This window comes from Pristiophorus japonicus, chromosome 8 (genome assembly GCF_044704955.1).
Source record: "Pristiophorus japonicus isolate sPriJap1 chromosome 8, sPriJap1.hap1, whole genome shotgun sequence".
Taxonomy (NCBI): Eukaryota; Metazoa; Chordata; class Chondrichthyes; family Pristiophoridae; genus Pristiophorus; species Pristiophorus japonicus.
This window is the reverse complement of record NC_091984.1, coordinates 91,767,313-91,781,841: the sequence shown is the minus strand read 5'-3', so window position 1 is coordinate 91,781,841 and position 14,529 is coordinate 91,767,313.

Genomic DNA, 14,529 nt, shown 5'->3' with positions numbered 1-14,529 from the left:
CCTTGCACCAGGGAGGCAACATACCATCCTGGTGTCTTGTTTGCGGCCGCAGAAACGCCAACTATTCCCCTTACAATAGAATCCCCTACCATTATAGCTCTCCCACTCTTTTCCTGCCCTGCTGCGCAGCAGAGCCACCCATGGTGCCATGAGCTTGGTTGCTGCTGCCCTCCCCTGATGAGCCATCTCACCCAACATTACCCAAGGTGGTGTATCTATTTTGGAGGGAGATGACCGCAGGGGACCCCTGCACTATCTTCCTTCCACTGCTCTTCCTGATGGTCACCCATTCCCTATCTGCCTGTGTAACCTTTACCTGCGGTCTGACCAACTCACTAAACGTGCTATTCACGACATCCTTAGCATCGTGGATGCTCCAGAGTGAATCCATTCACAGCTCCAGGCCGCAATGCGGTCTGTCAGGAGCTGCAGCTGGATACACTTCCTGCACACATAGGAGTCAGGGACACTGGAAGCATCCCTGGTTTCCCAAATAGCACAGGAGGAGCATGACATGAGTCTGGGCTCTCCTGCCATGACTTACCCCTTAAATTACTTAATTTGGCAACAATGCCAAAAATTTCTTACCGCTAAGAACATGAAAAAAGATAAAGAAAAAGAAAACTACTCACCACTCAACCAGCCCATCACTTACCCGCTTGGCTGTGACGCCACCCTTCGATTACTTTTTATTTCTTTCTTACTTTTGACCCTGCTGCAGCTAGCTGCTCCCAAACTGCCGCCGACCCCGGACTGCCGCTGGGCCTTTATAGGCCGCCGCTGCTCCTCCTCCGGACGCTGCTCCCGAACTGCTGCCAACCCCGGACTGCTGCTAGGCCTTTATAGGCCGCCGCTGCTCCTCCTCTGGCCCTTGCTCCCGAACTGCTAGGTTCCTTGCTTTTTGTGCTTTATATCAATGCTTTAGACTTGAATGTAGGGGGTATGATTAAGAAGTTTGCAAATGATACTAAAATCGGCTGTGTGGTTGATAATGAAGAAGAAAGCTGTAGACGGCAGGGAGAGATCAATGAACTGGTCAGGTGGGCAGAACAGTGGCAAATGGAATTCAATCTGGAGAAGTGTGAGGTAATGCATTTGGGGAGGGCTAACAAGGCAAAGGAATACACATTAAATGGTCGGACACTGAGAAGTGTAGAGGAACAAAGAGACCTCGGAGTGTAGGTCCACAAATCCCTGAAGGTAGCAGCCAGGTAGATAAGGTGATTGAGAAGGCATATCGAATACTTGCCTTTATTAGCCGAGGCATAGAATACAAGAGCAGGGAGGTTTATGCTTGAACTGTATAAAACACTAGTTAGGCCACAGCTAGAGTACTGAATGCAATTCTGGTCACCACATTGCAGGAAAGATGTGATTGCAGTAGAGAGGGTACAGAGGAGATTTACGAGGATGTTGTCTGGACTAGAGAATTTTAGGTATGAGGAAAGATTGGACTGGCTGGGTTTGTTTTCCTTGGAACAGAGGAGACTGAGGGGAGACCTTATTGAGGTGTATAAAATTATGAGGGACCTCGATAGAGTGGATAGAAAGGATCTATTTCCCATAGCAGAGGGGTCAACAACTAGGGGCATAGATCTAAAGTAATTGGTAGGAGGTTTAATGGGGATTTGAGGGGAAATTTCTTCACCCAGAGGGTAGTGGGGGTCTGGAATTCACTGCCTGAAAGGGTGGTAGAAGCAGAAACCCTCACCACATTTAAAAAGTACTTGAAGTGCCATTAACTACAGGGCTACGGACTTAGAGCTGGAAAGTGGAATTAGTCTGGACAGCTCTTTGTTGGCCGGTGCGGACATGATGGGCCGAAATGTTCTCCTTCTGTGCTGTAAATTTCTTTGATTCTATAAATACAACAAAGCAAAGCACGTAAAATGTGTCACAACCATCTAGCAGCACAACAATAGAACTGAAATGCAACTATACAAACTGGGAAGTAACTATCAGAGAACAATGTAGTGGAGGTCATTGTATGAGGATTGGCACGTGCCTTCTGCTTTGAATTTTTCTGCACACACTTTCCTGATGTGTTTATGTGCTTCCTGTGCATTGCGCAGATGCTTGTATGATTTCCTACAATTCACTGTATGAATAGAAACGCCAATTTCTTGAGTCCAGCAAAAATGGGGTCGGGCTGACCCATAGTACAGGATCACCTACACCAGCAGCTCAGAGGGTGGACCCCACCAAATTTATGAGGGGGGGGTCCCTCCCCTAATTTAAATAAACAATTGGCCAAGAGAGCTTGGCCTGTAGCACACTTGGCAAGGGACAGTAGAATGTAAGATAGGCAAGACAGCTGCTCTTAATGGCTGCAGCTGACGTCACAGAGGCGGATGTAGGCAACCTTTTCAACGGAGAGGTTATGAGGTTGGTGTCAGCTCAGGTTCGAATAGCGTGCAATAGTTGCAGCCAGCCCAATTCAGATTCAAATTGAGAGAGGTGGATGGATTTGTGGTGAGGGAATGGAGATGATGTTTAACTAGAGAAAAGCATAGAGGCAGTGGGGGTGTCAAGAGAAGTAAATGTCATCAGGGTACAGGCAATATATTTATCAAGGGACCTGTAAGGGGAGCAGATACTCAAGTGAAACAACTAATTAAATAACCTTGAAACTGTGTAGCTAGCTCACTTCAAATAATTTATTATCATTTTGACTGACCATCAAAGAAAGAAAGATTTAGGAGAAAAAATTTGGGTCGCTCGCGCCTCCCTTGGGGGGCACTAACGGGGTGCAAACGACTTTTCACCCAGGCCGCCGTTGCTACTGACTCCCGTGGAATTCCGCTGAAGTTTAGTGGCGGCGGTAACCAGTAGCGCCCCGCTCCTACCGGTAGCGCCTCGCTCCTACCGGTAGCGCCCTGCACCGGCGATAACGACATCGTCACCATGCGCAGCGACCCGATTTCACCCTGGAGCGAAAATTCGATAGCACCCCCTGAAGCTGCCGCAGGCGATGCTGTAGGCCGCTCGTGGAACAAAAATTAAAGGGGAGGTGCGTTAGCAAAAGAAATGGCTGACTTATCGATCGCTGCTTTCTTGTTTGTAGATCACAGGGTACGTGCCGTGATCTTGCAGCCCGGCTCTCTGCTTGTGTGCTGGGCTGCTGCCAGGCTCCCTGCTCCCTGGTGGTCCAGCGATGGCCCCGTTTCCCGCCCGCAGAGTCGGCAGCTTGGCCTTCCCCTTTAATGGAAGGGGAGGGCCCTGCGTACGCGCCAGCGCTGCAAACTTTGCATGGCTTTGCGCCCCACTCCCGCCCCTAAGAGGAACTACTGTGCGATATTTTGCACTGCAGTTCCTCTCGGGGCAGTAAGCCCAATATAGCCCGCGGGGCGAGATTTCCGTGCCTGGTGCAGGAACTCCCGCTTTGCGGCTGATACCGAATTTCGCCCCCTTACATTTATATTTACTTTCCTGACCTCCACGAAGTCCCAAAGTGCTTTACAGATAATTAAATAGTTTTGAAGTGTTGTCACTGTTGTAATGTAAGATTGGCGGCAGCAATTTGCGCACAACAAGCTCCCACAAATAGCAATGTGATAATCTGCAGATAATCTGTTTTAGTTATTCTGGTTAAAGGATAAGTATTGGCCAGGACAATAGGAGAACTCCCTTGCTCTTCTTCAAAATAATGCAATGAGATTTTTTACATCCACCTGAGAGGGCAGCTCTGGCCTCAGTTTAACATCTCATCTGGAAGACGACACCTCCAACAATCCAGTGCTCCCTCAGCACTGCATTGGAGTGTCAGCCGAGATGTTACGTTTGTCCCTGGGGTGAGACTCGAATCCACAACCTCTGACTTAGAGGTGAGAGAGCCATGACTTGTCACTTTAACATGTATTATCATGTCTTATAACTGAGATGATACCTGATTCTTAATGATAAGAATGGAAAAGTGTTTCAATCAGCAACAATTTTTGCTAATCAATGCACTTCATGCAAATTTTGTTCATTTTGCTGAGTGAAGAAGCTAAATTTTAAAATTTGTCTCCTTATTATCATTAATAATGTTTGCATTAGCATAGGAGTCTTTTGGGATTAGTGTCATGCAGGCATTGAAGAAGATCAGGTGTGCAGGAGAAAAAGGGTTTGGGTGCACAATGCATACAAATGTCAATTTCAACAGTCATGCATTCAAACTCCATTCATTGTTTTGCACCAGATGCTGCGAGAGGATTGAGAAAGAACGGGTTAGATTTTATGTTCAAGCAGATGTAAATTGGAAGCTTCTGCAGCTGCTTCTATCTCAGCACCACTATTAACCTCAGACTCCACCTCCATTCTGGCCATGCTCCTATTCAACTCTTCCAAACACTTCTCCACCTTTCTTTAGCTGATCGTCTAATCTAGCCTTCACCTCTAACCCCACTCTGGACCAAATCCACCAAGTAGTTCTTTCAATCCAGCCTCAAACAGCCTCGGCCCCCACCCCCACCACTCCGTTCTAGCACTTCCTTATAACTTCCCAACAAAAAGCTACACATACGCACATCGCTGAGGACAGCATGGACGCATCACCATGTTTGTGCTGTACTTGCCTCACTTATTCCCACTTCCTCTGTTATGTATTAATGCTTGGGGGTCATCAGACACCAGAGGGCGCCGCGGTCGGAGGTAATCGGGCTGTACGCATGTGGCATGTGTGCTTGGTCACCTGTATATTAGCTAGATGTCTTTGTCACACTGGCACTCTTGGGTTGGAATAAAAATGGATCAGATTGCACCCGAGTGAGTTTACAGTAACCAGATTCTTGAGTCTTTACATTTGGCGACGAGGTAATTTAAGAACCTTCGCATGCACAATGGGCACTGTTGGAATCCTGGAGAGATTCATGGAAGGCGAGGATTGGGCGGATTTTGTCGACTGCCTGGATCAGTATTTTGTGGCCAACAACATGGAGGCAGAGGCCTATGCAGTTAAGCACAGGGCAGTTCTCCTCACTGTTTGTGGTCCGAAAATTTATGGCCTCATGAAGAATCTTCTCTCACCTGTACGTCGAGTGGAAAAACCAATGTACACAATTCCTTGTACCCTTTTTCAGCCGGAAAACCATCTGAAGCCAAAAGAGGGGATCATCATATCACGTTACTGTTTCTACACGTATGTTTGTGCTGAGGGCCAGGACGTGTCGGAATTTGTCGCCGACCTGCGATGTCTTGCTGAGCCGTGTAAGTTCAGGAACATGCTGGAAGACATGCTGCGTGATATCTTTGTGATAGGCATCAGCCATGATGTGATCCTCAGGAAGCTGTTGGCTGCACAGATGCTGGATTTGAAAAAGGCCATCGCGACTGCCCAGGCATGTATGATGACGAATGATAATTTGAGGCAGATATCATTGATGAGTTGGAGTTCCACGGCAAGTACTGTAAACAAGATGGCATCGTCTTCGGGCAGAGCTGCTTACGCGAAACCTGCCGTTGCTCAGAGCCCGCCAACTGGTTCGATCCAGATTTCACCCTTTTGGCATGGTGGAGACAATCATCGGTCTCATCAGTGTCGGTTTAGACAATACTCATGCAATGGATGTTCGAAAGTGAAGCATCTTCATAGGATGTGTCCACAACGGAGCAAGCGTGGTGTGGCTCACCACGTGGTTGATGAGGACCAGTTCAGTGATGGCTCGGATACGCAACCCGAGGAGGAAGTGAATGGACTGTATTCGTTCCTGAGCAAGAGCCAGCTGATAGTCGTTAATGTGAAGCTGAATGGCGTGCCTGTATCAATGGAGCTGGACACGGGTGCGAGCCAGTCTGCGACCGCAATTGAGACTCTAGGATGGTGTGTTGCCTCCCTGGTGCAAGGGTCAAGGATGTCTCGGAGCGGCTGCAGGACATTTTGGAGGGGGAGGGTGAACAGCCAGTTATCGTGGTGCATATAGGTACCAACGATATAGGTAAAAAACGGGATGAGGTTCTACAAGCTGAATTTAGGGAGCTAGGAGATAAATTAAAAAGTAGGACCGCAAAGGTAATAATCTCAGGATTGCTACCAGTGCCACGTGCTAGTCAGAGTAGGAATTGCGGGATAGCTCAGATGAGTCCATGGCTTGAGGAGTGGTGCAGAAGGGAGGGATTCAAATTCCCGGTTCTGGGGGAGGTGGAACCAGTACAAACCGGACGGTCTGCACCTGGGCAGGACCGGAACCAATGTCCTAGGGGGAGTGTTTGCTAGTGCTGTTGGGGAGGAGTTAAACTAATATGACAGGGGGCAGGGAGACAGAGGGAAGTAGAATGGGGGCAGAAGCAAAAGATAGAAAGAAGAAAAGTAAAAGTGGAAGGCAGAGAAACCTAAGGCAAAAATCAAAAAGGGCCACATTACAGCAAAATTCTAAAGGGGCAAAGTGTGTTAAAAAGACAAGCCTGAAGGCTCTGTGCCTCAATGCGAGGAGTATTCGTAATAAGGTGGACGAATTAACTTCGCAGGCAGCAATTAACGAATATGATATAATCGGCATCACGGAGACATGGCTCCAGGGTGACCAAGGCTGGGAACTCAACATCCAGGGTATTCAACATTCAGGAAAGATAGACAGAAAGGAAAAGGAGATGGGGTAGCATTGCTGGTTAAAGAGGAAATTAACGCAATAGTAAGGAAGGACATTAGCTTGGATGATGTGGAATCTGTATGGGTAGAGCTGCGGAATGCCAAAGGGCAGAAAACGCTAGTGGGAGTTGTGTACAGACCACCAAATAGCAGTAGTGAGGTTGGGGACAGCATCAAACAAGAAATTAGGGGTGCGTGCATTATAGGTACAACAGTTGTCATGGGCGACTTTAATCTACATCTTGATTGGGCTAACCAAACTGGTAGCAATACGGTGGAGGAAGATTTCCTGGAATGTATTAGGGATGGTTTTCTAGACCAATATGTCGAGGAACCAACTAGAGGGCTGGCCATCCTAGACTTAGTGATGTGTAATGAGAAAGGACTAATTAGCAATCTTGTTGTGCGAGGCCCCTTGGGGAAGAGTGATCATATTATGGTAGAATTCCTTATTAAATGGAGAGTGACACAGTTATTTCAGAGACTCGGGTCCTGAACTTAAGGAAAGGTAACTTAGATGGTATGAGACGTGAATTGGCTAGAATAGACTGGGATCTGAGTATAGGAGCAGGGAGATCTTACTGCAGTTGTACAGGGCCTTGGTGAGGCCTCACCTGGAATATTGTGTTCAGTTTTGTTCTCCTAATCTGAGAAGGATGTTCTTGCTATTGAGGGAGTTCACCAGACTGGTTCCCGGGATGGCTGGACTGACATATGAGGAGAGACTGGATCGCCTGGGCCTGTATTCACTGGAGTTTAGAAGGATGAGAGGGGATCTCATAGAAACGTATAAGATTCTGACGGGACTGGACAGGTTAGATGCAGGAAGAATGTTCCCGATGTTGGGGAAGTCCAGAACCAGGGGACACAGTCTAAGGATAAGGGGTAAGCCATTTAGGACCGAGATAGAAATCATAGAAAATAGGTGCAGGATTAGCCATTCGGCCCTTCGAGCTTACACCGCCATTCAATGAGTTCATGGCTGAACATGCAACTTCAATACCCCATTCCTGCTTTCTCGCCATACCCCTTGATCCCCTTAGAAGTAAGGACTACATCTAACTGAGGAGAAACTTCTTCACTCAGAGAATTGTGAACCTGTGGAATTCGCTACCGCAGAAAGTTGTTGATGCCAGTTCATTGGATATATTCAAGAGGGAGTTAGATATAGCCCTTACGGCTAAAGGGATCAAGGGGTATGGAGAGAAAGCAGGAAAGCGGTACTGAGGTGAATGATCTTATTGAATGCTGGTGCGGGCCCGAGGGGCCGAATGGTCTACTCCTGCACGTATTTTCTATGTTTCTATAAAGGCAGTGGCAAACATTTAAAGATCACATGGATGAACTTCAACAATTGTATATCCTGTCTGGAGTAAAAATAAAATGGGGAAGGTGGCTGAACCGTGGCTAACAAGGGAAATTAAGGATAGTGTTAAATGCAAGGAAGAGGCATATAAATTGGCCATAAAAAGCATCAAACCTTAGGACTAGGAGAAATTTAGAATTCAGCAGAGGAGGACAAAGGGTTTAATTAGGAGGGGGGAAATAGAGTATGAGAGGAAGCTTACTGGGAACATAAAAACTGACTGCAAAAGCTTCGAAATATATGTGAAGAGAAAAAGATTAGTGAAGACAAACGTAGGTCCCTTGCAGTCAGAATTAACTGAATTTATAATGGGGAACAAAGAAATGGCAGACCAGTTGAACAAATACTTTGGTTCTGTCTTCATGAAGGAAGACACAAATAACCTTCTGGAAATACTAGGGGACCGAGGATCTAGCAAGAAGGAGGAACTGAAGGAAATCCTTATTAGCGGGTAATTGTGTTCGGGAAATTGATGGGATTGAAGGCCGATAAATCCCCAGGGCCTGATAGTCTGCATCCCAGAGTATTTAAGGAAGTGGCCCTAGAAATAGTGGATGCATTGGTGATCATTTTCCAACAGTCTATCGACTCTGGATCAGTTCCTATGGACTGAAGGGTAGCTAATGTAACACCACTTTGTAAAAAAAGGAGGGAGAGAGAAAACAGGAAATTATAGATCGGTTAGCCTGACGTCAGTAGTGGGGAAAATGTTGGAATCAATTATTAAAGATGAAATCGCAGCGCATTTGGAAAACAGTGACAGGTCCAAGTCAGCATGGATTTATGAAAGGGGAATCATGCTTGACAAATCTTCTGGAATTTTTTGAAGATGTAACTAGTAGAGTGGAACAAGGGAGAACCAGTTGATGTGGTGTATTTGGACTTTCAAAAGGCTTTTGACAAGGTCGCACACAAGAGAGTGGTGTGCAAAATTAAAGCACATGGTATTGGGGGTAATGTACTGACGTGGATAGAGAACTGGTTGGCAGATAGGAAGCAGAGAGTCGGGATAAACGGGTCCTTTTCAGAATGGCACGCAGTGACTAGTGGGGTGCCGCAGGGCTCAGTGCTGGGACCCCAGCTGTTTACATTGTACATCTCAGTTGTGGATAAGGGCCTTGGTGAGGCCTCACCTAGAATATTGTATTCAGTTTTGGTCTCCTAATCTGAGGAAGGACATTCTTGCTATTGAGGGAGTGCAGCGAAGGTTCACCAGGCTGATTTTTGGGATGGCAGGACTGACATATGAGGAGAGACTGGGTCGTCTGGGCCTGTTGTCACTGGAGTTTAGAAGAATAAGAGGGGATCTCATAGAAACATATAAAATTCTGACGGGACTGGACAGGTTAGATGCAGGAAGAATGTTCCCAATGTTGGGGAAGTCCAGAACCAGGGGACACAGTCTAAGGATAAGGGGTAAGCCATTTAGGACTGAGATGAGGAGAAACTTCTTCACTTAGAGAGTTGTTGATGCCAGTTCATTGGATATATTCAAGAGGGAGTTAGATATGGCCCTTGCGGCTAAAGGGATTAAGGGGTATGGAGAGAAAGCAGGAAAGGGGTACTGAGGTGAATGATCAGCCATGGTCTTATTGAATGGTGGTGCAGGTTCGAAGGGCCGAATGGCCTACTCCTGCACCTATTTTCTATGTTTCTATAATGAGCCAAAGGGCATTCGGCAAGCTGTGGGACACGAAGGCTGCGAAACCGAAGCTGAGTCCAGCCAATGCCAGGTTACATCCTTACACTAAGGAACTCATACCGGTGCTCGGTAGTGCAGCAATCGAGGTGTCATATGACGGTGTGGTTCATGAGCTACCATTATGGATCGTCCCAGGTAATGGTCCATTGCTGTTCGGCAGGAATTGGCTCGAGAAAATCAAGCTAAACTGGAATGATGTCCTCGGTGGATGATACTTTGTGTGCTCAAGTATTGAAAACGTTTCCTTCTTTGTTTGAAGCGAGCATTGGTAATTTTATGGGAGCCAAGGTGCAGATTCACCTGGACTCCCATGCAAGGCCTGTCTATCACAAAGCGCAGTCTGTTCCGTACATGATGAGGGAGAAGGTTGAAATTGAGCTTGACAGACTCCTGCGTGAAGGGATCATATCACCGGGCGAGTTTAACGAGTGGGCTAGTCCCATTTTTCCTGCGTTGAAGTGTGATGGCACTGTCAGGATTTGTGGAGACTACAAGGTTACGATTAACCGATTTTCGAAACAGGATCAGTATCCGTTACGGAGGGCTGATGACCTGTTCGCTATGCTAGCTGATGGAAAGTCGTTCACGAAACTGGATCTGACGTCAGCCTATATGACCCAGGAGCTTGTCGACACTTCGAAGAAACTCACCTGCATCAACACCCGTAAATGACTGTTTGTCTACAACAGATGTCCTTTTGGGATTCGTTCAACTGAAGCCATATTTCAAAGGAATATGGAGAGTTAACTGAAGTCCGTTCCAAGAACTGTCATGCTTTCAAGATGACATTCTGCTCACAAGCCGCGACACTGCTGAACACCTGAACAATCTTGAAGAAGTCCTTCAGCATCTGGACAAAGTGGGACTCAGGCTGAAATGCTCGAAGTGTGTATTCATGGCACCTGAAGTCGAATTCCTCGGGAGGAAGATTGCTGCTGATGGCATCAGGCCCAGTGATTCGAAAACCCAGGTCATCAAAAATGCACCCAGGCCTCAGAATTTGACAGAGCTTGGTTCGTTCCTTGGGCTACTTAACTACTTTGGTAATTTTTTAGCCAGATTGAACACTTTACTAGAGCCACTGCATGTGTTACTAAGAAAAGGCGACAACTGGGTCTGGGGTGCGTCTCAAGATAGAGCCTTTGAGAAAGCCAAGAGTATTCTATGTTCAAACAAGTTACTTGTTCATTATGATCAACGTAAGTGTCTTGTATTGGCCTGTGAGGCTTCATCATGTGGGGTTGGCTGCATACTCCAACAAGCAAATGAATTGGGCAAGCTACAACCTGTTGCGTATGCTTTGAGAAGTCTGTCTAAAGCAGAAAGAGTTTACAGTATGGTAGAGAAAAAAGCTTTGGCCTGTGTGTATGGGTAAAAAAAATGCACCAGTACCTGTTTGGTCTTCATTTTGAACTAGAAACGGATCACACCATTCATTTCATTGTTTGCGGAAAACAAAGGTGTTAATACCAATGCATCGTCCCACATTCAAAGGTGGGTGCTGACATTGTCTGCCTATGATTACGTCATCTGTCATAGACCTGGCACTGAGAATTGTGCCGCCTGCCCTTACCCACAACTGAGATGGAGACGCCTCAACCTGCAGATCTACTGTTAGTAATGGATGCTTTTGAGAGTGAAGGAACCCCTGTCACTTCTCAACAAGTTAGGATCTGGACCAGCCATGACCCTATTTTGTCAGTTGTGAAATGGTGTGTACTCAGTGGTGATTGGTCTGCCATACCTATGGAGATGTGTGCGGAGACCAAACTTTACAACCATCGCAAGGGTGAGCTGCCCATTCAGTCATACTGTTTACTGTGGGGTAATCGTGTAATCATGCCTAAGAAAGGGAGAGAAAAATTTGTACGTGAACTTCATAGCACTCATCCTGGTATTGTCATGATGAAGTCCATTACTAGGTTGTATGTATGGTGGCCTGGAATTGACTCTGATCTGGAATCAGGTGTGTATCAGTGCAATACTTGAATGCAACTACATAAAGTACCAGCAGAATTTCTGCTTAGTCTTTGGTCGTGGCCATCCAAACCATGGTCAAGGATCCACATTGATTTTGCGGGCCCGTTCCTAGGAAAGATGTTTTTTGTCATAGTAGATGCATATTCTAAGTGGATAGAGTGTGTTATTATGTCATCCAGCACATCTACAGCTACCATTGAGAGCCTTTATATCATGTTTGCTGCTCATGGTTTGCCTGACATTGTTGTGAGCGACAATGGATCTTGCTTCACAAGTCTTGAGTTCCAGGAGTTCATGAAACTCAATGGTATCAGACATCTTAGATCAGCTCCATTCAAGCCTGCTTCTAATGGTCAAGCAGAGCGTGCTGTTCAAATGATCAAGCAAAGTATGAAACGTGTAACTCAGGGCTCACTGCAGAGACAGTTGTCATGTATGTTGCTCAATTACAGGTCAAGACCTTATACGCTTACTGGGGTTCCTCCTGTTGAACTACTGATGAAGAGAAATCTCAAGACCAAGCTTTCTCTTGTTCATCCTGATTTGAATGATTGTGTTGAAAACAGACGTCAAAGTCAGCAGTGGTGTCCTGATCGTGTTGCCGTGTCATGTGACATCTTGGTCAACAATCCAGTTTATGTACTGAACTATGGTCAAGGTCCAAAGTGGATCGCCGGCACTGTTACAGCCAAGGAGGGTAACAGAGTGTTTATTGTCATGCTCAAGAATGGGCAAACATGCAGGAAACACCTTGACCAGGTTAAACTGCAGCACACGGATGGACTGGAACTGAGTGAGGAAGATGCAGTTAGTGACCAACCAACCATTGTTCACTCATCAGAGGACTCTGCTGACATTACTGACTCTGAACCTTCAGTCTCTGATTTGGTCATGATCACTCCCATCAGATCGGCTACTCAGCCTTCAGTCTCAGTGGACTCAGAACGCTCGCCCAGAGCCAAAGTTGAACTGAGACAATCAACTCGTGAGAGGACAGCCCAGACCATCTTAATTCGTAAGAAGACTGTTGTTAAGATTTAAAAGGGGGATGTTGTTATGTATTAATGCTTGGGGGTCACCAGACACCAGAGGGCGCCACGGTTGGAGATCATCGGGCTGTTCGCATGTGGCATATGTGCTTGGTCACCTGTATATAAGCTGTGTGTCTTTGTCACGCTGGTACTCTTGGGCTGGAATAAAGATGGATCAGGTTGCACCTGAGTGAGTTACAGTAACCAGACTCTGAGTTATTACATCCTCACTTGGCATTGTGCTCACACTATTCTCTGCCCAATCTTTATCCCATTTCTTCCCTTTCCTCCTCACTACCCTGTAAATTACCTAATTTGCCTATGCACTGACAATGTTCTCTTTCCCCTCTCACATTCTCCAAGACCACCATTGCCCCTCAGCCTCACAGCACCCACTTCTGCTTTCTGGTCTACCCTCAAGGTCCTAGTCCCAACCCAACACCAATCCTGTCCCCAACTTCCACCACTCTCCCCCTCCTCCTCCAGTTTCACCCTTGATAATCTCTCTTCACCACAATCCATGTCTATACACAATTCATGTCTAATCTGCAATGCAATTCTCACCCATTTCTCTCTTCAATAATTCCCACTGCTAACCTCTGAACTGGCAAATTGTTACACTACACCACCAGACTCCGCAAATGAAAGACTAAAACAACAAAAGACAAAAACAACAAAAGACAAAGAGAATAAAGCATATAAAAAAACCAAAAATGGAGAGAAAAACAGAAGGCAAGATAAAGGCACAACCAAAAGAAGGCAGATAGAGACAGTCAGCAACAGGTAACGGAGAGTCTGTTTCCACTGATATTCCATGAGAAATGCTACTGGAGATCCACTTGTAGAATATGATAAATGTACAGTATATATAGAATGGTGGTGAATTTAATCGATTATTAACACTGCATTTCTGGGGTTATCACAGCTCTTCTGCTAAAGTTACAGTGGTTAAGTGGGAGAATGTCAGCAGAAATTTACTTCAAAGTTCTATATAATGATTCCTGTTATATGGTTTATTATAGATTTAAGGTACAGGTTGAACCTCCCTTATCCAGAACCACCCATCGTCCAGGACCATTCCCGGCCACCGGGTGGCACATGCGCAGAACTCCGACATGAACAAATTGATGTCCTTCCTCGCTGCCGACTCCCGCAATTGCTGGCCTGACCCCGTAATCCACTGTTCCCCCTCCCACCGCCCCCCATGATCTCTCTGCCGCACTCCTAGCCCCAAGCCAGCCATCCCCGCTATCCCCTTGCTCAGTCCCTGTACATCGTGGCCGCCCCGACCTTTGTGAGAACGCCACCGCAGGTTGGGACTATAAATCGAGCTGGAGCGCTGGGCCCTGGAACATATTGGGTGAAGGTGCGGCGAATGAGGGTACGGGGCCCAGAAGAGCCAAGGGTCCAGGGGCAGCACGGGCCTGCCCACAATGCGGTATGTGTGCGCACTAGGTCTGTGCAGCAGAGCAGTCTCCAGTCGTCCTGGTTCAACCCTTGCCACTGGATAAAGGCCTAGCTCGAGCCCATGTGGTGTCGTGGTGGCTGATGTGCAACGGTCACCACACGTTAAAAAAAATCCACGCACAGGCATCTTCCACCCCCTCAACTGGAGTTCAGGACTGGAACATCGGGTCCTTCATTGAAACATCTGTGAACTCTTGTGGAAGCAAGTCACCCTCGTTTGAGGGACTGCCTATGATGATGACCTGTACCATCCAATTTAACGTGACCACCCCTTGTCTGGAAAAGTCCCTTATCCAGAACAGGCCAGGTCTCGAGGGTTCTGGATAAGGGAGGTTCAAACTGTATTTACAATCTGTATAGAGTCAGTTGCCATTATTTCATGATTTTTGACCATTTTTCTACAGAAAGAAGTTGAAAG